General features: G+C 39.6%; 1 protein-coding gene across 8 annotated transcripts in view; it reads right to left on the reverse strand.

Annotated features, from left to right (window-relative positions):
- cabin1 (calcineurin binding protein 1) overlaps window positions 1-25,854 on the reverse strand; it is a 570,396-nt gene that overhangs the window by 300,624 nt on the left and 243,918 nt on the right. The window lies entirely within an intron of this gene.

Consider the following 25,854-nt stretch of genomic DNA (forward strand, 5'->3'; position numbering starts at 1 on the left):
TGTAAAAAATATTGGAGAGGCCAAATTTGGAGTATTGTGTGTAGTTTTGGTCACCTAACTACATGAAATATATCAATAAGATTGAAAAAGGGCAAACAAGATTTGCAAGGATGTTGTCAGGACAACTGAGCTACAGGAAAAAGTTAAACACACTAGGACTTTATTTCTCTGAGTGTGGAAGAACAAGAGGAGATTTCAAACGGGTGTACAAAACTATGATGAGTACAGATAAAGTAAATACAAGCAGGCTTTTTCCATTGAGGTGAGGTGAGATAAAAACCCATGGGCCATGCATTAAGGGTGAAAAGGGAAAAGTTCAAAGGGAACATTAGGGAGAACTTCTTCAGGCAGAGAGTGGAGACTCTGTGGAACAAGCTGCCAGTTGAAGTGGTAAATGCAGGCTCAATTTTGACATTTTGATAAACTTTTGGACAGGTATGTGGACAGGAAGAGTATGGATGGATATGGTCTGGGTGTAGGTCAGTGGAACAAGCAGAATAATAGTTGGCACTTACGAAAAGGGCTGAAGAGCCTGTTTCTGTGCTGTAGTGTTCTATAGTTCCAAAGCATGCTGCAGACAGAGCCATGGCTATGAGTTTACAGAGATAAAATGCAGCATCAATCAGAGAGAATGAGTCTGACTTGCCGCCACACCAGAAAAAGTGGACTTCTGACTCTGGTGCAAGCACAATGTGACCGACAAAAGGTTGTAATTTTCTAAACACTGGAACACCTTTGGAGTAATCGCATTGTTGTCCCACTGAGTTTACTATGGTGCACTAGATTTAAGGTCTCACGGGAAACTCAATATAGTGCCAGCGATCCAGCAGCCTCTAATGAGAAGGCAAAATGACTAACACATCACACCCACGTGTACACAAACTACTCATTAATCTCAAACATAAATAGAAAATCTGGAAATACTCAGGTCAGGTGGCATTTGTTGGAGGGGAAACAGATAAAAAGAGCAGATCCTAAAACATTAATTCTATCTCTCCACAGATTCTGCCCGACCAGCTGTGTACTGGCTGCAGCTTTTGCTTAGATTTTAAACCATTGTAGGATTTTGCCGTCTGTGTTATTAGCCATAAAGTTTCAAGATGGAAACTTGGAAATAAATCACAAATCGGTGCAAAGGAGGTTCTCCAGGTTGAGATGAGGTATGTTATGTTGGACTAGATGTTAATATCCCTATTCCACTCCTGAGACTTGCTGCCCAGACTCTGTGGGGTAGCCAAGTGAGTGGTGGCATCTTCTGGGACACCCTCCTTCCTCAGTGTTTTGCTGATAGATCCTCAACACCCCCAGAGGGTTTAGCAGTGCATCCCGGGCTCACCCCCTAAAAGCTATTCGCTCACTTGGGACCCCAGATGGAATCCTTTCTCCTCATCCAGAGCCATTGGTTACCTTTTTCAACAGCTCTGGAGAGATCTTTGTCTGCTTGTCGGTGTATCTTTCCTCACCCTCTCAGCTCCCAGAGTAGCCTTTATGTAGATGTGGCTACAAATCCTCTGCAGCCAACTTCAACCGGTCGGACCCTTGTCTTCCAGCCACGTTGCTGCACATCGGCTGCAAGCTCAGCGAACCTCAGTTTCTTGCTCTCATAGGGCTCCTCCACTGCATCCTCTCAGGCCACTGGAAGCTCGATGATGTGAACGAGATGGAGTGAGGCCGACCACAGCACAAGATCTGGTCTGAGGTTTGTTTCCACAATTTCATTTTGGAAGCAGAGCCTCTGGCCTAGGTCTCCCCCCATCTTCCAATCACATGCCCCGTCTAATCAGCTGGAGGCTAATCTTGATGTGGCAATTCTGGCCTGATCTTCACCTTCCCAGACAAATGCTGTTAAAGGCCAGTAGGATGAAGGGGAAGGTAGAGTGTTGACACACTCCCACCGATTTTCAAGTGCTTCTGCAATACACTGTAGCACCTGGTTGTGATGCTAAGTGTATTGAGGTTGGTCTTGCAACCCTCCAAAATATGTTTTAGTGTTGCTGAAGTCAGGCAGAGGGAGCATGTAGGGTCCATGAGATTCATGGTAGACAGTAAGACATCGAATGCTGCCCTGATGGTGAAGCTTGCTCTGAATATCTCCGTCTCCCACAGCTCTTTCCACAAAATTTTCCTTTTCTCTTCTCCCTCCCATCTCGACAATTGCCCTTGCCTTGCCTGAGCGATGGCCTTTGCGTACCTTGCTGCCTCCTTCTGCCGACGTATCTCCTACGTCACAAACCTGCGTTACTGAGACGGAGCAGCCTTGTTCCAGGCTGGGGTCCTGGCCCCAGGACCATTCCCCCCCTTGCTGTGCTTGGCCCACAATGTACCTATGCTTGAGGGCTGCTTTCTGATAGAATCCATTTCCTCCCAGTATCCAGAATGCCAGGAGCTTGTGCTAAAAATGGATCACTCGCCACTGTTAATATCATCTCCAGTCTTACTTTGGCACACTTGTACTCCTCTGAAAGACTGGAAATGGGTAGCTCTAGGACTCCTTTGCCGAAAAGCCATATCCTGCTGAGGCACCTGGGAAGGTCAAGCCACTTCCTTATATACAAGTTGATCAGTCTCTCCAGGTTTTCTATACTTGAAACTGGAACTTCATACAGAGTTAGTAGCCACATGAGGTGTGGAAAGAGCCCATACAGCATACACCAGAGCTTCAACTTACCAGGTAGTGTGGATCTGTCAATGTTCTTAAGGCCAGTGACAGCATCCTTCCTGAGCTGATGTACCTGCTTTGTATCTTTGAGGGATGTGTTATACCACCGACCTAAACTTTTCACTGGTTTCTCGAAGACTGTTGGAATTGTCTCATCACCCATGTAGAAATGTTGGTCTACTAGATTCCCCTTGACAATAGAGGTGCTCCTGGACTTGCATGGCTGGATCTTCACCCGAACCTGCTCAATGTTCTCTTGAAGCTTCCTCAACAGATATACATTACATGCCTTGGTCGTGGTCAGTGTTATGAGATCGTCCATGTATACTCTGATAGGCAGCAGCCTCAAGCCAGGATTTATGCGCTGCCCTCCAACCACCTTTCAAGATGCTATAGTTGATCACCTCCATGGCCATGGTGAAGGCTAGCAGAGAGATAGTACATTCAGCCATGATTCCCACCTCCAGATGTTGTTACACTATGGTGTAGTCTGCTGTTGTCAAACGTACTGAATGCCCTGGAAGTAGGCCTTTACAAGGCTTCTGAGGGCCACAGGGACCCTGAAGAAATTGAAAGCAGTCCAGAGGAGGTTGTGTGGGATCGAGCCAAAAGCTTTGGTGAGCTCCAGGAACACCACATGAAGATCTGTTCCCTCCTTCTTGGTGACCTAGATCTGATGCCAGATAGTGTAAGCATGTTCCAGTCACCTTAAAAGTCCAAGATCTGCTTTCTGGATTGATGTATCAATCAAATGACTTCTTTGAAGTTATCGTGACAGCCTATGAGCCACCACACTTAAGAAAAATTTGCCCTCAACATTCAGGAGACTGATCTAGCTTAAGTGGCTGATGAACCATTTTCCTTTGGGTTCAGGATTCCTCCAGCTCTCTGCCAAGATATCAGTATCTCCTGGTTACACCATATCATATTCATGAGCCTCCAGAGGAACTGCAGGACACGATGTGTTTTTGTGTAGAGCCTGTATGGCACTCCATTGGGACCTGGAGCCAATGCTTCCCTTGCTCTATGCACAATTTTCTCCACCTCACTCCATTCAGGTGGGCTGATATCAAGTTGGTGTTCCGGTGGATGGATTGGTGGCATATCAGGTGGCATCGGTTGTCTGTGTAGAGCTTTTCCAGGTGTTTTTTCCAGTTCTGCCCTTGACACTGAGAGACTTCCACTCTTCTCCTCTGTGAAGCGACCCTTCACGGACTTGAAGGAATCTTTAGAGAAGCTTGTTCTTGTCTGCTCCTTCCTCCTGTGCTTCCTTACCAAGTTCTCAGCTCTCCTCAGTGTCACATGCCTGCAACAGGTTTATACCTTCCTTCTCCTCCTCTGTGGCCTTCCTCCATTGTTTCAGCTGCCTCCTCTCTCTGACCAGATGATCTATCTCCTTCAGCCTCCTTGGACTTGGGGATCATCGCTGTTGTATTCTTCCTCCATTGCCCCATTCTCTCCAACTTCTTCATGGTGTTGCCTCTGAGAGTCCCTAAGACATTACAGAGGTCACCATTGACCTCCCCCCACATTGCCTTCTCACAGGATTTTGTCCACTTGAGCAATGGCTTTCGTCCCTGGATCTTCTTTGCCGTTGCTGGTTAAAATGGGCTGGGTTCAGGTTGTTCTTCTGTGCCTTGCTCTTCCTCCGCTGGGATTGGGGTATTGATGTCATGCAGACTTTTGATTTTGTTCTGCTGCTGAACTTCAGTCGACTAACTCGACCTGCTTCCCAAAAAGTAGCTATCGCAAGGTTCCTGTTGCACCTTTTTCAGGCATCCTTTCCTGTCCTGATGTATTTTCAGGCCTCTGGTGGAACTAACCTTTGCCCAGCCATATATACAAATCTGGAGCTTGGGTTCTACTGCAGAGGGGGTTAGCCTATGAGTAGGTTAGCCTACGAGGAGAAATTGAATCATCTGGAACTACTCTCTGGAATTTAGAAGAATGAGAGGGGATCTTGGAAAAGTATAAATTATGAAAGGCAGATAGGATAGAGGGAGGCAAGTTGTTTCCATTGTTAGGGGAGACCAGAACAACAGGACAAGCCCCTTTCACAATGCCAATTACATCTGAGTTAACCCGCCAATAATGTGGATCAAGTTGCATGGGGTGAAATGAGATAACCGGGCAAGGCAAATAAATTTCAACCGGGATCTGATACATGGAGGGAGCAAGTATCAGAGCCCAGCCAACTTAACTCATCGATCATCTTCTGGCAGTGTAAAACGACAACTAGCCCAACCAGGTATAATTAATTATGTCAGCGCCTGCGTGTGTGTATCACAGTGTTGGGAAGTTTGTCAGTGGATGCTCTAGTTTTAAATTAGCATTCCAAAAGTCAGAATAAGCCTCCATTTACATCTATGACTACACAATTCAGCCTGCCTATCTGCCTCCTCCCTAATCCTCCTCATATGCTCCATGAAACAGCAGTCTTCTTTGACTAGTGTTTCTAACACAGCATTGATAACTGTTTTGATGAGACTTGCCTGGTTTATAATATAACAGCAGAGTTGCAGGGCCAGCATTCAAAAACCAAATCCGTTGTCCATTACTAACTGTGCATTTAGACTTCTGTGTGACTTCCAATCAGTACATACCAAGTCACTCGCGATGTCATCGCTGGAAGCGGGACCCTTCCCTTAAAACCCCAAGTTGCAGAATTACGTGCAAATGTGGTGTGAAAGGCTCCTGGGGTCAGGAAATTTTTTTGTTTCCTAGGAGGGTTGGCAGTGAGAAAGGGGCTATAGCCTCATGATCCTGGGAAGTAGATTGAGGACGAACTGCTTTTCCTAGAGGGTGGTGAATCTGTAGAATTCAATGCCCATTGAAACCATTAAAGCAGTACCTCAATAAATAAAGTTAAAATAAGGTTGGATAGATTTTTACATATCAGTGAATTAAGAGATAAGGGGAAAAGGCAGGTAGGTGGAGACGAGCCTATCATCAGATCAACCATGATCTCATTGAATGGGAAGCAGGCTTGATGGGCTGGATGGCCTACTCCTGATCCTATTTCTTAGTTTCTTATGTTCTTATGGAACACATTTTTGAAAATGTCAGTGGTCCGCTGATGACAATTGGGCCACAGGTAAAAAGCTCGGCCTTCCTCAGTCAAATGAACAGAAAGCAAATGGGCAATGTTTCTTAACAATCTTTGGAGGGAATCACAACTCAAAATCTCCTGGCAGGGGGAGAAGGTAACAAACTAGCATGAGTAAGTGAAGAGTCGCAATGAGGGAAATAGGAACTCAGCAAAATGGTTGGCACAATGTCATTACAGTGCCAGTGATCCGGGTTCAGATCTGCTGCTAAATGCAAGGAGCTTGTATACTCCCATTGAAAGTCGAAAAAATTGTAACTCAAAAAAAAATACCACACTGACCATTTTTTAATAATTAAATGCTGAATACAACATGTTGACAGTTGAATTCAGCGACTGCAAGTGTGGTTGATTCAGCATTGCGAGAGAGTATGCTGTACGCTACCATCGCCCAGAATCATGTGAGAGTAGCGTGCCACATATCACAAGCGCGGGGACCCAATGGAACTCAAAATCCAAAGTACAGATTTGAACCATTGTAACTTTGAAAATTCGTAAGTCAGACCATTGTAAATTAGGGACTATCTGTACATTCTCTCCATGTCCGTAGGTGCACCAGTTTCCTTCCACGATCCAAAGACGTATGGAGTTGGTTGGGTTAATTGGTCATGTGAGTGTATTTTGGCAGCAGTGCAAGCTCTTGGGCTAGAAGGGCCTGTTACCATGTGTATTTCTAAATTAAATTTGTAGCTTAACCAAATATCTCAGTGCTTCCTTCAGAATTAGTTACTTCATCACAATTATTTCCATGTATGCCAAAACAACAGCTATTTTGCACAGAGCAAGAAAGAAAGACCAGTTAATCTAAGTTCTGGAAAAACCTCCTGCCTTTCTGTCAATGGTTCAAGAGATGTACAACAACCAAAAATGGGGCCCGAATCTAATATCAAAACAATGCATATCCCACAGATCTACAGTACATTGGCAACAATTAAGGTCCGATATCTCCAAAAGTTAAAGCACCTTGCTCAGAGATGTCCAATGAGCAATCTCCTTCTGGCTTGAATAAACAAGTAAAATGTTATGGCTTTAACCTGAGATCAGCCATTAAACAACAGCTAAGAGAACTGTGTGGTCACAGAATTATTTCACATTATCATTTACCATTGAACTTTCATTACAAGAGTCTACAATAAATACCTTTTGGTTCAAGCTTACTTAAGTCAAGAATTACTTCAGGCAGGTCAATTAATTTTAATACAGGTTAATTGCTGAGACGTCCCAAACTGAGACATATTACATCAATCCATTAAATCTTTATAATGCACTAATTGATGCCAATGCCATGTGGGTAATATACACTTTGTGGAGTATTTGTGTCAAGCATGGACAGAGAATGGGGATGAAGAGTAAGCAAGAGGAAAAAAATGAGCAAGACAAGTCAGGTTTTTTTTTAGTTTTTTATTTTTCACACCATAAATCACATTAACCATGGTACACACTTTTTCCTTTTCACACATATACAGTGCCATTTTCTCCCCTCTCCTCCCTCCTCCCATCCCACCCTCCCTACCTCCCCCCTCCCGTCCATTTAAGGTATACAATCTAGGATACATTAAACCAGTCAGACAATGTTGTCATTCAATAAAAATACACCAGAAATTCTACTGAGTCCATTCTTTTCATTTCCTTTTCCTTCCGTTAACTTAGGTAATGATTGTCCCCGGTAGGTTTTCGCTATTGTATTTAATGTAAGGCTCCCATATTTGTTCGAATATTTCAATATTATTTCTTAAACTATATGTTATTTTTTCTAATGGAATACATTTATTCATTTCTATATACCATTGTTGTATTTTCAAATTATCTTCCAATTTCCAGGTTGACATAATACATTTTTTTGCTACAGCTAGAGCTATCTTAACAAATCTTTTTTGTGCATCCTCCAAATCAATTCCAAATTCTTTGTTTTTTATGTTACTTAGGAGGAAGATCTCTGGATTCTTTGGTATATTGTTTTCTGTTATTTTATTTAATATCTAATTTAGATCTTCCCAAATTTTTTTTACTTTCTCACATGTCCAGATTGCATGAATTGTTGTTCCCATTTCTTTTTTACATCGAAAACATCTATCAGATACTGTTGGGTCCCATTTATTTAACTTTTGAGGTGTAATGTATAGCCTATGTATCCAGTTATATTGTATCATATGTAACCTCGTATTTATTGTATTTCTCATCGTTCCGGAGCATAACTTCTCCCATGTTTCTTTTTTTATCTTTATATTTAAATCTTGTTCCCATTTTTGTTTAGTTTTACCATTTGTTTCTTCATTCTCCTTTTCTTGCAGGTTAATATACATATTTGTTATAAATCTTTTGATTATCATTGTATCTGTAATCACATATTCAAGGTTACTTCCCTCTGGCAAACTCAAGCTGCTTCCTAATTTATCCTTCAAGTAGGATCTCAATTGGTAATATGCCAGCGCTGTATCTTGAGTTATATTGTACTTATCTTTCATTTGTTCAAAGGATAAGAATCTATTTCCTGAAAAACAATTTTCTATTCTTTTAATCCCTTTTTTTCCCCATTCTCTAAAGGAAAGGTTATCTATTGTAAAAGGGAGTAACTTGTTTTGCGTCAATATTAGTTTTGGTCATTGATAATTTGTTTTATTTCTTTCTACATGAATCTTCTTTCAAATATTGAGGAGATGATGTAATACTGGAGAACTTCTATGTTGTACCAATTTTTCATCCCATTTATATAATATGTGTTCAGGTATCTTTTCCCCTATTTTATCTAATTCTAATCTCGTCCAATCTGGCTTTTCCCTTGTTTGATAAAAATCTGATAGGTATCTTAATTGTGCAGCTCTATAATAATTTTTAAAGTTTGGCAGTTGTAAGCCTCCTTGTTTATACCATTCTGTTAATTTATCTAGTGCTATCCTCGGTTTCCCCCCTCTCCATAAAAATTTCCTTATTATTTTCTTTAACTCCTTGAAGAATTTCTCTGTCAGTTGTATTGGCAATGCCTGAAATAAGTATAATATCCTTGGAAAAATGTTCATTTTAATACAGTTTATCCTTCCTATTAGTGTTAGTGGTAAATCTTTCCAATGCTCTAAATCGTCCTGTAATTTTTTCATTAGTGGATAATAATTGAGTTTATATAGTTGGCCGAGATTTTTCTTTATTTGTACACCTAGGTATCTTATTGCTTGCATTTGCCATCTAAATGGTGATTCCTTCTTAAATTTTGAGAAATCCGCATTATTCATAGGCATTGCTTCACTTTTATTTACGTTTATCTTGTAACCCGACACTTCTCCATATTCCTTCAATTTCTTTTATAATTCTTTTATTGATAGTTCTGGTTCTGTTAAGTACACTATAACATCATCCGCAAATAAACTAATTTTATATTCCTTGTCTTTTATTTTTATTCCTTTTATATTATTATCGGTTCTTATCAATTCTGCTAGTGGTTCTATAGCTAACGCAAACAATAAAGGTGATAGTGGGCATCCCTGCTGTGTTGACCTGATTAAGTTAAATTGCTTTGATACATGTCCATTTACTGTCACTTTTGCTAACGGTCCCTTATATAATGCTTTAATCCAATTAATATACTTCTCCGGTAAACTGAATTTTTGCAATACTTTGAACAAATAATTCCATTCTACTCTGTCAAAGGCCTTCTCTGCGTCTAAAGCAACTGCTACTGTAGGTGCTTTATTCCCTTCTACTGCATGAATTAAGTTAATAAATTTACAAATATTGTCTGTTGTGCGTCTTTTTTTGATATATCCAGTTTGGTCTAAATTTACCATTTTCGGTACATACTCTGCTAATCTGTTTGCTAATAGTTTAGCTATTATCTTATAATCTGTGTTGAGTAAAGATATTGGTCTATATGACGCTGGTGAGAGTGGATCTTTCCCTTGCTTTAGTATTACTGTAATTATTGCTGTTTTACATGAATGCTGAAGATCCAGCTGCGCTGGATGGGTCACGTCTCCAGAATGGAGGACCATCGCCTTCCCAAGATCGTATTATATGGCGAGCTCTCCACTGGCCACCGTGACAGAGGTGCACCAAAGAAAAGGTACAAGGACTGCCTAAAGAAATCTCTTGGTGCCTGCCACATTGACCACCGCCAGTGGGCTGATAACGCCTCAAACCGTGCATCTTGGCGCCTCACAGTTTGGCGGGCAGCAGCCTCCTTTGAAGAAGACCGCAGAGCCCACCTCACTGACAAAAGGCAAAGGAGGAAAAACCCAACACCCAACCCCAACCAACCAATTTTCCCTTGCAACCGCTGCAATCGTGTCTGCCTGTCCCGCATCGGACTGGTCAGCCACAAACGAGCCTGCAGCTGACGTGGACTTTTTTACCCCCTCCATAAATCTTCGTCCGCGAAGCCAAGCCAAAGAAGACATGAATCTGGTAAGCTTTGTGTTTTATCAATCTGGTTGATTACTTCCAGGAGGGGCGGAATTAATAAGTCTTTAAATGTTTTGTAGAATTCTATTGGGAATTCATCCTCTCCTGGTGTCTTATTATTTGGTAATTTTTTTATTATCTCTTGTATTTCTACTATTCAAATGGCTCTGTTAATTTATTTTGTTCCTCTATTTGTAGTTTTGGTAGTTCAATTTTAGTCAGAAATTCATCTATTTTCCCTTCTTTCCCTTCATTTTCAGTTCGGTATAATTCTTCATAGAATTCTCTAAAGTTTTCCTTAATTTCTTTTGGATTATATGTAATTTGTTTGTCTTTTTTCCTTGATGCCAATACCATTTTCTTAGCTTGTTCTGTCTTAAGCTGCCATGCTAGGATTTTGTGCATTTTTTCACCTAGTTCATAATATTTCTGTTTTGTCTTCATTATATTCTTCTCCACCTTATATGTTTGTAGTGTTTCATAATTTTTTATCCGCCAATTCTCTTCTTTTAGTTGTATCTTCCTTCATTGCTAATTCTTTTTCTATATTTACTATTTCCCTTTCCAACTGCTCTGTTTCCTGATTATAGTCCTTCTTCATCTTGGTTACATAACTTATTATTTGCCCTCTAATGAATGCTTTCATTGCATCCCATAGTATAAACTTATCTTCCACTGATTCCGTATTTATTTCAAAATACATTTTTATTTGTTTTTCAATAAATTCTCTGAAATCCTGTCTTTTAAGTAACATGGGGTTTAATCTCCATCTATACATTCTTGGAGGGATGTCTTCTAACTTTACTGTCAATATTAAGGGTGAATGGTCCGATAGTATTCTAGCTTTATATTGTTTTTCTTACTCTATCTTGCATACGAGCTGATAACAAAAATAGGTCTATTCTTGAGTATGTTTTATGTCTAGCCGAGTAATATGAATATTCCTTTTCCTTTGGGTGTTGTTTCCTCCATATATCCAAAAGTTGCGTTTCTTCCATCGATTTAATTATAAATTTGGTTACTTTGTTCTTTCTGTTAATTTTTTTCCCAGTTTTGTCCATATTTGAATCCAAATTCAGGTTGAAGTCCCCTCCTATTAATATGTTCCCTTGCGTATCTGCTACCTTCAAAAAGATATCTTGCATAAACTTTTGATCTTCTTCGTTAGGTGAATATACATTGAGTAGATTCCAAAACTCCAAATATATCTGACATTTTATCATTACATATCTCCCTGCTGGATCTATTATTTCCTCTTCTATTTTAAATGGCACATTTTTACTAATTAATATAGCTATTCCTCTTGCTTTTGAATTATACGATGCTGCTGTTATGTGTCCTACCCAATCTCTCTTTAATTTCTTGTGCTCCAATTCAGTTAAATGTCATATAGTTCAGCGTAGCCATTTCATACTTTGTTTAACTTCCCTTTCCGTTTCTCCATCATCACCTTTCCTTCTTATCCATTTCTGCTTTCTTGTTTCGAACACTTTATAAGACAACATTTCTAAAACATCAAACATTTTCCTTATTCTCCTATTTAAAACTTCTTTAGCCCCAATCTCCCCTTCCCCTCCTGAGTTGTCCTTTATCCCTTGTCGGTCAACCACATCTCCCCTCTCCATTTGGATTTGCGAATTCACTCGCAAGCGTCAGCTGATTTTGCAGTGACCCCAACTCCTCCCCACCCAGCCCCCCCCCAGAAAAGATTTCACTTTTCATATGTAACAAAGGTCACTCTTTTAGTTCCCTCCTTATTCCCTCTATTCCATTTCCTTCCCTTATTAATTCTTGTCTATACTATCTATATTTTCCTCTAAATACGGATACATTCATGTATGCACATTATACATATACACACATATACCTCTTTACCCACATACATATAAATCGTGGTCATTTTTACTCTTATTACATATCTTCATCTCTCTGGTTGTTTTGTAGTTGTTCTGCAAATTTCCTTGCTTCCTCTGGATCCGAGAATAGTTTTTTTTCCCATAAGATCGTTTTCGATGTATTGAACTCCTTTCTCTTCTTCAGGAGTTCAAAACTTATGTGTCTTTTTAGTTCTCAGTCTTTTGTACTCTCGTTACACGTCTTCATCCCTTAGTCTATTTTGTAATTGTTCTGCAAATTTTCGTGCTTCCTCTGGATCCGAGAATAGTCTGTTTTGTTGTCCTGGAATAAATATTTTCAATACCGCTGGATGCTTTAGTATAAGTTTATACCCATAAAATTGCCTTTGCTGTATTGAACTCCTTTCTCTTCTTCAGGAGTTCAAAACTTATATCTGGATAAATGAAGATTTTTTGCCCTTTGTACTCCAGTGGCTTGTTGCCCTCTCTTACTTTTTCCATTGTCTTCTCCAGTACCTTTTCTCTTGTAGTATATCTTAGGAATTTTACTAAAATAGATCTTGGCCTTTGTTGTGGATGTGGTTTAAAGGCCAATGCTCTATGTGCCCTTTCTATTTCCATATCTTGCTGTAGTTCTGGACATCCTAGGATCCTGGGGATCCAATTTTTTATAAACTCTCTCATATTCTTGCCTTCTTCATCTTCCTTAAGGCCCACTATCTTTATGTTATTTCTTCTGTTATAATTTTCCATTATATCTATTTTCTGAGCTAACAGTTCTTGTGTCTCTATAACTTTTTTATTAGATTCCTCTAATTTCTTTTTTAAGTCCTCTTCCTCCATTTCTACTGCTGCTTCCCGCTCTTCCATCTTGTCCATTCTCTTTCCCATTTCTGTTAAGGTCATATCTATTTTATTCATTTTCTCTTCTGTATTGTTTATTCTTCTTCTTAAATCATTAAATTCTTGCGCTTGCCATTCTTTAAATGACTCCATGTATTCTTTAATAAGAGAAAGTATATCCTTTATCTTGCCTTTCCCTTCTTCTTCTATTTCACTGTACTCTTCCTCTTCTTCTTCCTCTGGGTTGGCCATCTGTTGTTTCTTTGTTGCCCTTTTCTTCTCTTCTTTCTTGTTTTCGTTGTCTTCTATGTTCTCCTCTTGCTGCAGGTGTTTTGCAGCTGTCATTGACGGCTGTGGAGGTCGACTCCCCAGCTGGTCACCCCTCCCGTCGGTGTGTTTTTTTGCATGCGTGGTTGCGCACTTTTACTCGGCTCAGCGAGCCATTTTTGTAGTCCACTTTCTACCGACCTGAGGGAGCGGGTTTCTCTCTCCACCGCGGGCCTCTTCGAACAGGTAAGGCCTTCTCCTCTCTTCTTACCGTTGATTTCGATTTTTCTTTTTTCGTCGCCATCTTCTTTCCACCTTTATATTCACTTTTCTTTAATTTTTATTTTTGTGCCTTTGTGTTTTCCTTTGTTTTTTCCGACTTTTCTGGAGAGGGCTGAAGTTCACCGTCCGGCCACTACTCCATCACGTGACTCCTCCGAAACATACATTTTTCAATATGCCTCAGTGAATATGTCAATAGCTTCAAGAAGGCCTCCTAATACAAAAAAGGGCTTGCATTTGTGTAACATTTCAGAACCACAGAATGCACTGAAGCGTTGCCATTGTCTGAATATGGGAAGCTCCTAATTATGATATTAACTGGTCCATGACATGAGGTTCTCTGCATTGAGATGGACAACAAGGACAGCATAATTTAGACCAGTGCCGATCTCTCCAAACAAGCTGCTCTCAATTCTTAACTCCATTTATAGCAAATAAATATATGATTCTGAGTGTAGGTAGAGAATCTGCTTCTGGGACCATTAAACTGTCCCTGTATTCATGCTTCTCCTATCCACAAAGTGCTATCTTTACTAGCCTTGTTCTACAGGCTTTCCCAAGGCCACAGTTAACCATGTAAAAAAATGTTAATCAGATTTTAGGTAGCCATATTAATATAGTCAAACAGGAACAGGTTAGCTGAAAATTTGCTAATGTACTAGTCAAAAGGGGTTGGGTGGTGTTGAATCTGCCATAATTGTAATGATTATAGAAATCCCTTTTGCCAGAAAAAAGTTGATCTGCCTGTCCAGATAAGATGACATAGTTATATGATCCTTCTGTGATATAACAATAGATTCCATTGGGGCATGTTTGTACAATTTCTCCCAGTCTGTCTCAAAGCAGACAGTGGCATTGAAGTCAAGTGTGGTTATTGCTTGAAGAGAAGGATTGCCGCAGCTCTAGTTTCATGTGTTGACATAGTTCTTCGTGACTTTGTCATTGTTCATGGTTGATACAGAGAGATTATATTATGCTGTGTCATTAGAAATCAATAAACAGCCGTGGCTCTTAACTGTTTCAGCCCATCTGCTAAGTGTCCAAGATACTTCAAAACAAAAAACTCTAACAATGTTTGTCAGGGTAAATTCAGAAAGATATTTCCCCTGACTAGATACTGGTTGAGAGAAGGAGGCTAGGGTTTATGTCCAGTGGATTCTGTTGAGTCAGAACACACTGAAATGCTGGAAGAACTCAACCAACATTAATAGGAGACAAAGATAAATTGCCATCGTTTCGAGCCTGAACCTAATATGGAAAAGGGCTTGTATTTGTGTAACATTTCAGAACCACAGGATGCACTGAAGCGTTGACATTGCCTGAATATGGGAAGCTCCTAATTATGACATTAACTGGTCCATGGCATGAGGTTCTCTGCATTGAGATGGACAACAAGGACAGCATAATTCAGACCAGTGCCGATCTCTCCAAGGAATAAACAGAATGAGCAAAAAACAGGAAATCTCAGAATATAGACAGTGCTGGTTGGGGAAAGGATCCAGACCAACAAAAGGTGCTAAATGGATATGATAAGAGGAGAGGTGAGAATTGGTGTCTGTGTGAAAGGAGACAGGGAAAAGGGAAAGAAAAAGAGCTGGGGAAGAAATGAGGGGGGTGGTTTAACAAAAGCCTCTACATCTCTTCTACATCGGAGGGACTGGGCACAGACTGGGAGATCACTTTGTTGAGCTCTGTTGTCACCCATTTTAATTCCCCATCCCATTCCCTTGCTGACATGTCTGTCCATGCACAACCAAACTGAGACAACCATAAATTGGAGGAACAACACCTCATCTTCCAACTGGACACTCTCCAACACGGTTGGCATTAATATTGACTTCCTTGGCTTTTGTTAAACCCCACACCTCCATTTTTCCCCCAGCTCTGTCTGTCCCTTCCCCAGCTCCCTTCACACAGACATGATAAATTCTCATCTCTTCCCTTATAATATCCAATTAACACCTTGTTGGCCTGGTTTCCTCCCCCAGCTAGCATTGCCTGAATTCTGAGATTTTCTGTTTTTTGCTCATCCCTTGAAGAGGCGCTCAGGCTTGAAACTTTTGCAATATATCTCTGCCTCCTATGGATACTGAAAGATTGGCTGAGTTCCTCCAGCATTTTGGTGTGTTTTTTTACAACAAGCACAGCATCTGCAAACACTGTTGAGTCAGAAATTACAAAAAAAATTATCAACTGAAAGAAGTGTGGGTTTTGTATAAAGTATGAACCACACCACACTGTGGTATTCATACTTCATACTTGTATTAAGCAAAAATAAATGAGAAATTTTGTGGACTGTTTCAGAAGTCGTTCAGATTAGTTATATGTTTTAGTCTAATTTGAAGAATTATATTTGAAAGTCACAAACTAAAAAAAGGATCATTGCTATAAACAAATAGGAGAGTGATTGAAAGGGAAAGATAGATTTATTACAGGTTGGCAATGTATTCCAGTGTCTCAACATGCTATGGGAACATGAAAAGATTTTTCACCAAGTGTTGTAAACTAATTACTTTAAATACACATTATTTAGTTTTTTTTTTAAAACCTCTTTGCTGGGGGAAAATTGATTGTTTTGATACATGCCATCTTGTCCTCAATCAAATCTCCCCTCAAACTCTTTTGGTCTGAGGAAAACATCCAAAGCAGAATCACATTCTGCTCCTTACTAAAATTATCCATTGTCCACAATCTCTGCTGATATCTCTCTGGTGCGTTTGTTCACTTTATGAAGTCTGTGGACCTGAACAATGCACTGTGACTTAATTAATGTTTTATATAGTTCTAACAACTTCCCTGTTCTTGTGTTCTGAGCATCTTCCAATAAAGGCAGGAATCTTTTCATAACCACTTCCCCTACTCACACTGTCACTTCAGAAATCTGCGGACATACACACAGAGATCCCGCTGTTCTTCCACAATATTGAGCATCCTATCATTTACTGGACGTTTTTTTTTCCTTGTTTTCCCATGTGCCACCCAGGTTACAATATAGCCAGTCCATCAGCACCTTTCTGCAGCAGGAACCATCATGATCAATCAGAGAAGCAATTTTGGTATTCTCAACAGGAACTAAGCATTTCCCCTATAATTTAAGTCCAGGTACTCATAGTATGAAAATCTTGAACTCTGGGAAACGACACCACACTGTGGTATTAAAATTCCTGTCTATTTCCACTCTGCTTCCAACCACCAAAGCAATATTGTCCCCTTTCCTTGGATCACAATGGCAGTTAGGTTTCACATCAACCTAAGTTGATGGAAGGAGAAGGAAAGAAAAGAATGGACTCAGTAGAATTTCTGGTGTATTTTTGTTGAATGACAACATTATCTGACTGGTTTAATGTAACCTAGATTGTATACCTAAAATGGATGGGGGGGGTGGGGGGGTGGCTTGGGAGGAGTGGGGGGGGGAGAAAAAGTCACTGTATATGTGTGAAAAAGAAAAAGTGTGTAGCATGGCTAATGTGATTTATGGTGTGAAAAATAAAAAATTTTTAAAAAAAAATCTGCCATATTTTGGTCATTACCTTGTTAAATATCTGTAAACACTCCATCAGCTACACAAGTTCACTGGCCCTCCTTAAAGTCAAAGAGGACAGAAACAGGTCATTCAGCTCATCATGTCCATGCTGACCTTCAATTACACATCAAAAAAAAAGTTCACCAAATTCATCAGACATAATGGCCCTTGAGCAAGTACTTTTCAACTGTCCTTGATTTGGTCAACTTTCTAAATCCTCAAATGCAAACCTTTGACATTTACTCCAATGATTTGTCCACCATAAAATGTCCTGTAATTACATGGCAATTCTCTCTCTCTCTTTCCCTTTATTGAAGCTGGAAATATTAGCTGTGCCAAAGAGGATTGTGAAATGAAGGTCAGATCCCCCATTTCCTCCTCATCTTCTTTTCAGAGGCAGTAATATATGGATAAGATGGGTTGAGAGGAATATGGGCTCAACACAAGTAGGTGGGATGTATAGGTGGGGCTTTTTTTTTTAAATCAGCATGGGCAGTTTGGGCTGAAAGGCCTGTTTTAATGATTTATGATTGACTTTATGAATACATTTTACAGAGGTGAGTCAATTAATCCAATGTTAATGTGCTGAACTCTGAATATTTCCTCTCCAGAATTACAATTTCCAATGTTTCATGCTATTTCATGTTGATGTCAAGGTTAAGACATGCCTGTGTCTTCCCCCTCAATCAGATTAGCCTTTAGGACATTAATCAGCCCTTGGCTTTCACAGGAATGGAATACATCACTGCAATCATGGGGTGCCAGAGGAACTTCTACCTTACCCCTCTCCAATTATTTATTTCCACACCAGGCAGTTTTCCTGGACCTCCACCTTTCCAATAGAGGCAAATATCCAAGATGCTACATTACTATATTCTGCAAAGCCAAATGTCTACTCGAGAGAGTGATGTGCTCAGGCACCTTGTCTAAACCTCTTTGGTCATCGGAGTCTGTCAACCATTCACTCATTCTCTATCTGCCCATGATGGTAGTGTCTGTGCTCAGCAGCGGCCACGAGGGGTTGCAGATTCTGGGAGAGCAGCAGACCAGTGCGGGGCACTAGAAAAAGGAAGAACACACTCCCCCTCTACCCCCATTGAGAAAGAAATGTAGAGGAGTTGACCTGAGAGAAGGGTGATCATGGAGGCGGACCAGTGAAGGGCTCAGTGACTAAAGGACCGAGACAGGCTGCGGACGATTGGCAACTTACGATCAAGGACCTGCACAAGCTGTGGACTGTTGTAGACTGGCCCAAGGGAACCAGATATTGGAACTAGGATTCGAGAGGGTGCTGAGGGGAAGAAGGGTTTCTGAAGGGCCTCGGACACTGAAGGCTTGCCAATCATGTCAGAAGTTTGGAACTGGAGCTTCGGTTGCCAATGGATCGAGCAGGAGCCTGTGCCACTGCAGGAGTACTGGAGGCAAATTCATGAACACTCAGTGGCTCTGAAGGGACTCCCTTTTGCTTCTCTTTCTCTCTTACTTCATGGGGCGCAGGGCAACACTAATGGCGATACTGCCTTACAACAGGCAGAATGCAATTTCATTCATCAATTTCTACACTATTACATCACAATAAAGGAACCTTGAACCATTGAGTTTTATAACATGGAAACAGGCCCTTCAGGCCAACTTGTTCAAGCTGACCAAGTTGTCTACCCAAGCTATTTCCATTTGCCTACTTTCAACATATATCCTCCAAATGTTTCCTCTTCATGTGCTTGTCAAATGTCTTTTAAATGTTACTCTTGTCCCCACTTCTACCACTTCCTCTGGCAGCTCATTCCATATACCCACCACCCTCTGTGAGAAAAAGATGCCTTTCAGGTCTCTTTTAAATCTTACCCTTCTCACCTTCGACCTGTACCCTCTAGTTTTAGATTGTCCTATCCTGGGAAAAACAATCAGACCATTTACCTTGTGATTTTATAAACATGATTTTTTTCTAAATTCTAGAGAATACAGATCTATATTCTTACTCTTCATTTTCCCCCAAAAACTAAATGTCATCACAAGAAAATTATGTACAAAGGAAAACCGTGCAAAGCGTTTTCACATTTTAATATACAGTGCACTCCATTATGCTTGGGACAGACACTTTCTTCTCCTTTAGTTATCCCTGTGCTCCACAGTTTTAAATTTGTAATGAAACAATTCACATGTGATTAAAGTTCACATTCCAGATTTTATTCAAAGTTATTTGTGTACATTTTATATACATTTAGAAATTACAGCACTTTTTATACAAAGTTCCCTTATTTCAGGGTGCCATGTTTGGGACATTTGGCTTCACAGGTATTTGTGAGTACTCAGGTATGTTTAATTGCTTAATTGGTGCAGGTATAAGGGAGCTAGGCTTGGAGTCTGAGGTTGCCATTTTTCAATATGAGGACCAGAGTTATGCCAATGAAAGTCAAAGAAGCCATTGTGAGGCTGAAAAATAAGAATAAAACAATAAGAGACACCACCCAAATCTTAGGATTACCAAAATCAACTGTTTGTAACATCATTAAGAAGAGAGTGTACTGGTGAGCTCAGTAATCGCAAAGGCACTGGTAGACCAAGGAAGACCTCCACTCCTGATTGAAGAATTCTCATCATAATGAAGGAAAACCCCCCCAACCATATGTTCGACGTATCAGAAACACTCTTCAGGAGGCAGGTGTGGGTGTGTCAATGGCTACTGTCCATAGAAGACTTCGTGAAAAGAAGTACACAGGCTACACTGCAAGATGCAAACCATTAATTAGTCACAGAAAGGATGGCCAGATTACTGTTTTCCAAGAAGCATTTAAAAGAGCCTGTAGAATTCTGGAAAAAGGCCAGTGAACAGATGAGACCAAGATTAACCTGCGTCCGAGTGATGGCAAGAGCAAAGTGTGAAGGTGTAAAGCATACCACCTTTGCCATGGTTTGCATGTTGCAGTGTAACCTCTATTTCTGTTTCATGAAGTAGTCTTTGGCAAATCCATGCCTGCCTCCCGAAGAGTGTTTCTGATCTGTCAGACATACGTTTGGGGATTTTTCTTCATTATGATGAGAATTCTTCTGTCTTCAGTGGTGGAGATCTTCCTACAAGTCCCTTTGCAATTACTGAGCTCACCAGTAAACTCTTTCTTCTTAATGATATTCCTAACAGTTGATTTTGGTCATCCTAAGGTTTGCGCAATGTCTCTTCCTGTTTTATTCTGGTTTTTCAGCCCCATAACTGCTTATTTGACTTTCATTGGCACAACTCTGATCCTCATGTTGAAAAATGGCAACTACAGACTCCAAAGTTGATCAAAAGCTTAGAAGCAAGCCCAGCTCTCTGATGCCTGCACCAATGGAGGAATTAAACATACCTGAATACTGTACTCACAAACCCTTGTGAAGCCAAATGTCCCAAACATTATGATGCCCTGAAATGAGGGGACTACGTATAAAAAGAGCTGTAATTTCTACATGGTCAAACCAAATGTTTACAAATAACCTTGCATAAAATCTGGAATGTGCATTTTCATTACATGTGAACTGTTTGAATACAAATTTAAAACTCTGGAGCACAGGAGTAAATAAAGTGTCTTTGTCCCAAACATTCCATTAGCGTAAGTTGTAATGTTAACTCTCTAATTTGTTACATAGCATTGTTGCCATTAATGTAACCCCTTTTAGTTATTCCCAACTATGTTGTTTGAAGGACTTCCCCTTTGGTCTCAGCTCCTCAATGCCTGGTTGCAGAAGAACTCTAGACTGTGGTCCTTCCACACGAAGCCTTTTTGTTGGCTACGCCAAGCCTCTGCATCCTTCAGCTTGTACTCCTGCAGCCTGAAATGTGCCAATTGCCAACATTCCCTCACAGACATGTCAGTGAGGGAATGGAAGACCAACAAGTTTCAGGCAGACTAAAGGGCTAACTCTTCACTGTTTATTACCATCTTCCCTACTTTTGTTTTATTGCAACATAATTCCTTGCACTTTTGCTTTTACACTTGCAAAATTAGTCATAATATAATGAGGTTGACTTGCTTGAATCATTCGTGAAACAGATTTTCACTGTACTTCAGAACTTGTAACAAAAAACACTCCCAATTAATTTCAGCTTTCTATCCCATTATTTAATTTATAGATTGTTGTAATGGGCTCAAAATAAAAAATTGCAACAACTGCATCGTAGGACACCCTACTAATCTGAGCAATTGCTTAGTATCACTGCTCTCTCATGTTGCTCACTTAGTTGAGTTAATACATTTCTTCAACTTCGGGAGTTTTAAGCTCTGCTAGCAACTTCATACAAGGACTATATCAAGTATGTTCTGGAACTTCAGTCAAAAATACTTTAGCCACTCTGCTGCCCACTAATGTAGTCAGTATCTCCAGAGACTGAATTGGTTCATCAGACATGATCTACTCTTCACTGATCAAGGTGTTCAGTCTTCATTTGTTATTTCAATGCCAGTAATTTTCCAACAACAGACATTATGTTCCCTTGCCCACAATTCCCTGGTTGCTGTTTATAAACTTTCTTAAGTACCAGTATATCAAGAATTTTCCAATTGAAGGGTAGGATTCCAAAATCAAGAAAATGTTACGTTAAAGAGAGGACATGTGCAACAGTTTATTTAGAACTCTTGGATGAAATTGTGATCTGGGAATTTGCCATTACCTTTTTTACTTTCATTTTAATGAGTTAATGCTTTTGATTTAACACGTTTCCTTGGGATGGCTAAACACAACGCTGGAGAAACTCAGCAGGTCAGTGTACTTTATCTAGCAAAGACAAAGATAAATAACTAACATTATGGGCTTGATCTATGAAAAAGAAAATTTTTTTATACCTTGATGAAGGGCTCAACCCCATAACGTTGGTTATCGATCTTTACCTTTGCCAGATAAAGTATACTGTTTGACCTCCCGAGTTTCTCCATTATTGTGTTTTTACTTCAACTACAGTGTGTGCAGACTTTGTTTTACTCCTTGGAATGACTGACAGGCTATTCCCTTCCTCCACTGTGAACACTGGCACAAAATAATTAATCAACATGTCCACCATTTTCCTCATTTCATTTACAACTTTGCTGTTTCAGTTTTTAGTGAGCTCAATGCTCCTTGGTCTCAACTTGCTAATGAAAAAAAATACTGTATTGATTTTGACATCCTTTGCAAATTTCTCCTGATACTCATTTTACAGCTTTAATATTTGTTTAGTCATCGAAATGTTCTTCGATTTTCTTTTCAGTCAATGGGGTCTCTACTAGATTATGCTTCTTTGTATGGCTTTTTTTCATATTAATATTCTCTTTTATTTCATCTGTATAAATAAGTGTAAACCACGTGCATGATTTTAAGCAAGCAGAGCTGTTGTTCTTCAGACCTATTAGATGAAATTTGTTTTTGATCATCTGCCAGAGATCTTATTTTATCACTAATAGAAATAAAATGGTTTTCCTCACCACTCACCAACAAAAAAAACTTGAATCAAGATTCATGACATGAGGACCTACCTCCCAAAGCATCCTGCAGCCAATAAAGTATTTTTGAAGTGTAATAAGTAGTGCAATGTTGAGAAACAGACTCTGTATAATGGTTTAAGAAATGAGTGTCACCAATGAACCAAGAATAACACATTGTTACACATTAATTCATTCCACGGTTCATACAGCACAAGGATGGAATGTCAAAAAGACACTTCTTAAGCACACACATTGAACAGTCAGCAATCTCACTTCTCAATGAAGCAGTTTTCATTGTTGCAAGGAAGTTATAATGATTAAATAAAGTACTGAAGTCTGTAAATGGAATGTGAGCCCCTAAGCAAAAATAAAAATTACAGGAAGCCCAAGAGTCAATGCATAGAATCAGCTCTAGAAATGTTCATTTCTTAAAACATCGATCAAAGCACTATTATCAATTATTCAGAATGTAACTCTATTATATTTTATACATACTCCATTACAGACATATTTCTGGCAGTGAATTTAATTAAGAGGTTAACTTTGTGAAGCTAGGGTACAGTGTCCTGTGCTCATTGAATGGTACACTTAAATTGTGGTTACTCCACCAATGCCAAGGCATTTATGCTGTTCAAATGAAGTGTATTAGTTCCCAAGATATTGATCTAGATACTGAATTCAGGCGTGACAAATTTGAACAGCCCAGGTGACACATCAAACTTGTGCTCAGGAACACAGGGGACCCATAGTTAAATTTAGGGAAAGCTATCCCTCAGACTAGTCAAGCAGCAGCCTGAATGTAGTTGGACTTACAAGAATCAAACCATACATATAATAGACACACAAAAGACTGCAGTTACTCCAATCTGGAGCAAAAACTGAGATGCTAGAGGAACTCAGTGGGTCAGGCAGTGTCTGTAAAGCCAGGAAGGTGGTTGGCATTTTGAATCAACAACCCCCAAATGTTCATTATATTTATCACACAGACGCAGCCTTTCAACCCAAATGCTTCCTCCCGTATGCTCGGGACGAGGATGTCTCTGAGTTGGTGCAGAATATTCTTAAGGGGGAGGGTGAGCAGCCACAGATCATGGTACATATTGATACCAATGACATCGGCAGAAATGGGATAGAAGTCCTTTAAAGTAAATTTAGGGAGTTAGGAAAGAGGCTTAAGCCAGGATCTCCAAGGTGATAATCCAGTGCGATGAGCTCAGGAAGGCCAGAACAGGAAAATAGTGCAGACAAATGTGTGGCTGAAGAGATGGTGCATGAGGCAGGGTTTCAAGTTCTTTGATCATTGGAACCTCTTCTGGCGAAGGGGTGACTTGTTCAAGTGGGATGGGGTTGTATGTGAACATGAGGGGAACCAATATCCTGCCAGGGAGATTTGCTAATGCTGCTGGTGGGGGATTGGGGGGTTTAAACGAGATTCACAGAAGGGTGGGAACCAAAGTTAAGAGGCAGTTGATGCACAAGTAGGGACAGCTGTTAGGGAGTTTGTGTGGAAGGACAAACAGATGGGGCAAAATTGCATCCAGTGGGATGAGTTGCAATGCAGCAGGAACATAGAGTCAAAAGTAACAAATAAAGGGCTGAAGGTGTATTGAAATGCACACAGCACAGGAAATAAAGTGAATGATCTTATCAAATAGCTACACATTGCAGGTATGATGGCCATCATGGAGTTGTGGCTAAAGGATGGATATCATTGGGTGCTCAATGTCCAAGGATACACAGTGTATCAAAAGGATAGGCAGATAAGCAGAGGGCACTGCATAGCACTGTTGCTAAGAAACAATATTAAATCATTAGAAAGAGGTCACGTAAGATCAAAAGGTATAGTATATTATAAGTTAAGAAATGGCGCTGGCAAAAAGACACTTGGCTGTTATATACCGATGTCCAAACAGAAGCCACTATGTGGACAACAAATTGCAACAACAGATAGAAAAGGCATGTCAGAAGGACAATGTTATGGTGGTCATGGGGGGAATTTAACATGCAAGTAGATTGGGAACACGAGGTTGAGATTGGATCACAAGAGAGAGAATTTGTTGAAAGCCTATGAGATGGCTTTATAGAGTAATATATTGAGAGCGACGAGAGGATTAAGTCTTGTGTCATGCACCAGAGGTGATCAGAGAGCTTAGATTAAAGGAACCAGTGATCAAAATATGATTGTTCAATCATTTAACAAGGAGAAACTAAAGTCAGATGTGCCGATATTTCAGTGCAGTAAAGGAAATTACAGTGGCACGAGAGAGGAACTGGCCAAAGTAGTTTGGAAGGGGGCATTAGTAGGGAGGACAGCAGAGCAGCAATTGATGGAGTTTCTGCAAGAAATGAGGAAAGTGCAGTATAAATACATATATTTTAAAAAAGTAATTATTAAAAGGGGAAAATGTCACAATTATGTCTGACAAGGGAAGTCAAAGCAAACATAAAAGCAAAAGAGGACATACAAGGAAGCAAAAATTAGTGGCAAGAAAGAGGATTAGGAAATTTTTAAAAACTTGCAGAAGGCAATTAAAAAAACACAAGGGTGGAAAAGATTAAATATGTAAGTCAGTTATCAATTAATATCAAAGAGAATATAAAAAATTCTTCAAAGTATTTAAAAAACAAATTTTTTTTTCAAAAATGGATTCCATAAGATTTGGGAGAGCAAAATTTTGAAAATCCAACTGAAATTAAAAGAGCTCAGAGTTATGAACGCTAAATCTCTTTCAAATCAGAAGCCGCATTTTATATTTATTAAATTTCTACGATACAAGACAGAGAAAATTTTAAGTCTTGTTGTGAGAGGGGCAAGGGAACGGAAAGGGTCACTTCAATGGGATGGAAATAGAATCTTATTCCATCCTGATTTTAGTGAAGATTTGCTGATGAGAAGGAGAGAATTTAATCCAGCCAAGAAAACTCTTTTTGATAAGGGTTATAAAATTGTGTTATGTTACCCTGTGACTTTGAGGATTTTCACACCAGGAGACCAAAATAAGTTTTTCCTCTAATTTTACTCAAGCAGAAGCATTTGCCTGGGGTCTCCCTACAGTGCAACCTCAAGAAGATACTATGTTGGAATAAACTATTTTTCCTACCTTTGTCTTATTATTATTGGCAAAGAAGAAGTTTATATGATTGAAGAAATAAAAATAATAATTTTTTTCTTCTTCTCTATATATTTTTGATTTTTATTGTTTTGGGAAATTTATTTTAGATGTGTATAAATGATTAATTAAAAATTATATAGTATATGAACCCAAGGGAGCTAACAAATGCATACTAACATATGGGATTTTTAAAAATGGAATTAGGAGGAGATTAGCAGGGGGAGGTAAGGGATTGAATATAATTTATCAAGATGAGTGAGATAATGAAACTTCTAAATTTTAATTTTAAAATTAATTAAAATTTTAATGGGTTATACGGGACTGTAAAAAGCAAGAGAGTATTAACACATATTAAGAAAATGGGAGTTGATGTGGCTTTCT

The sequence above is a fragment of the Narcine bancroftii genome, chromosome 4 (genome assembly GCF_036971445.1).
Source record: "Narcine bancroftii isolate sNarBan1 chromosome 4, sNarBan1.hap1, whole genome shotgun sequence".
Lineage (NCBI taxonomy): Eukaryota > Metazoa > Chordata > Chondrichthyes > Torpediniformes > Narcinidae > Narcine > Narcine bancroftii.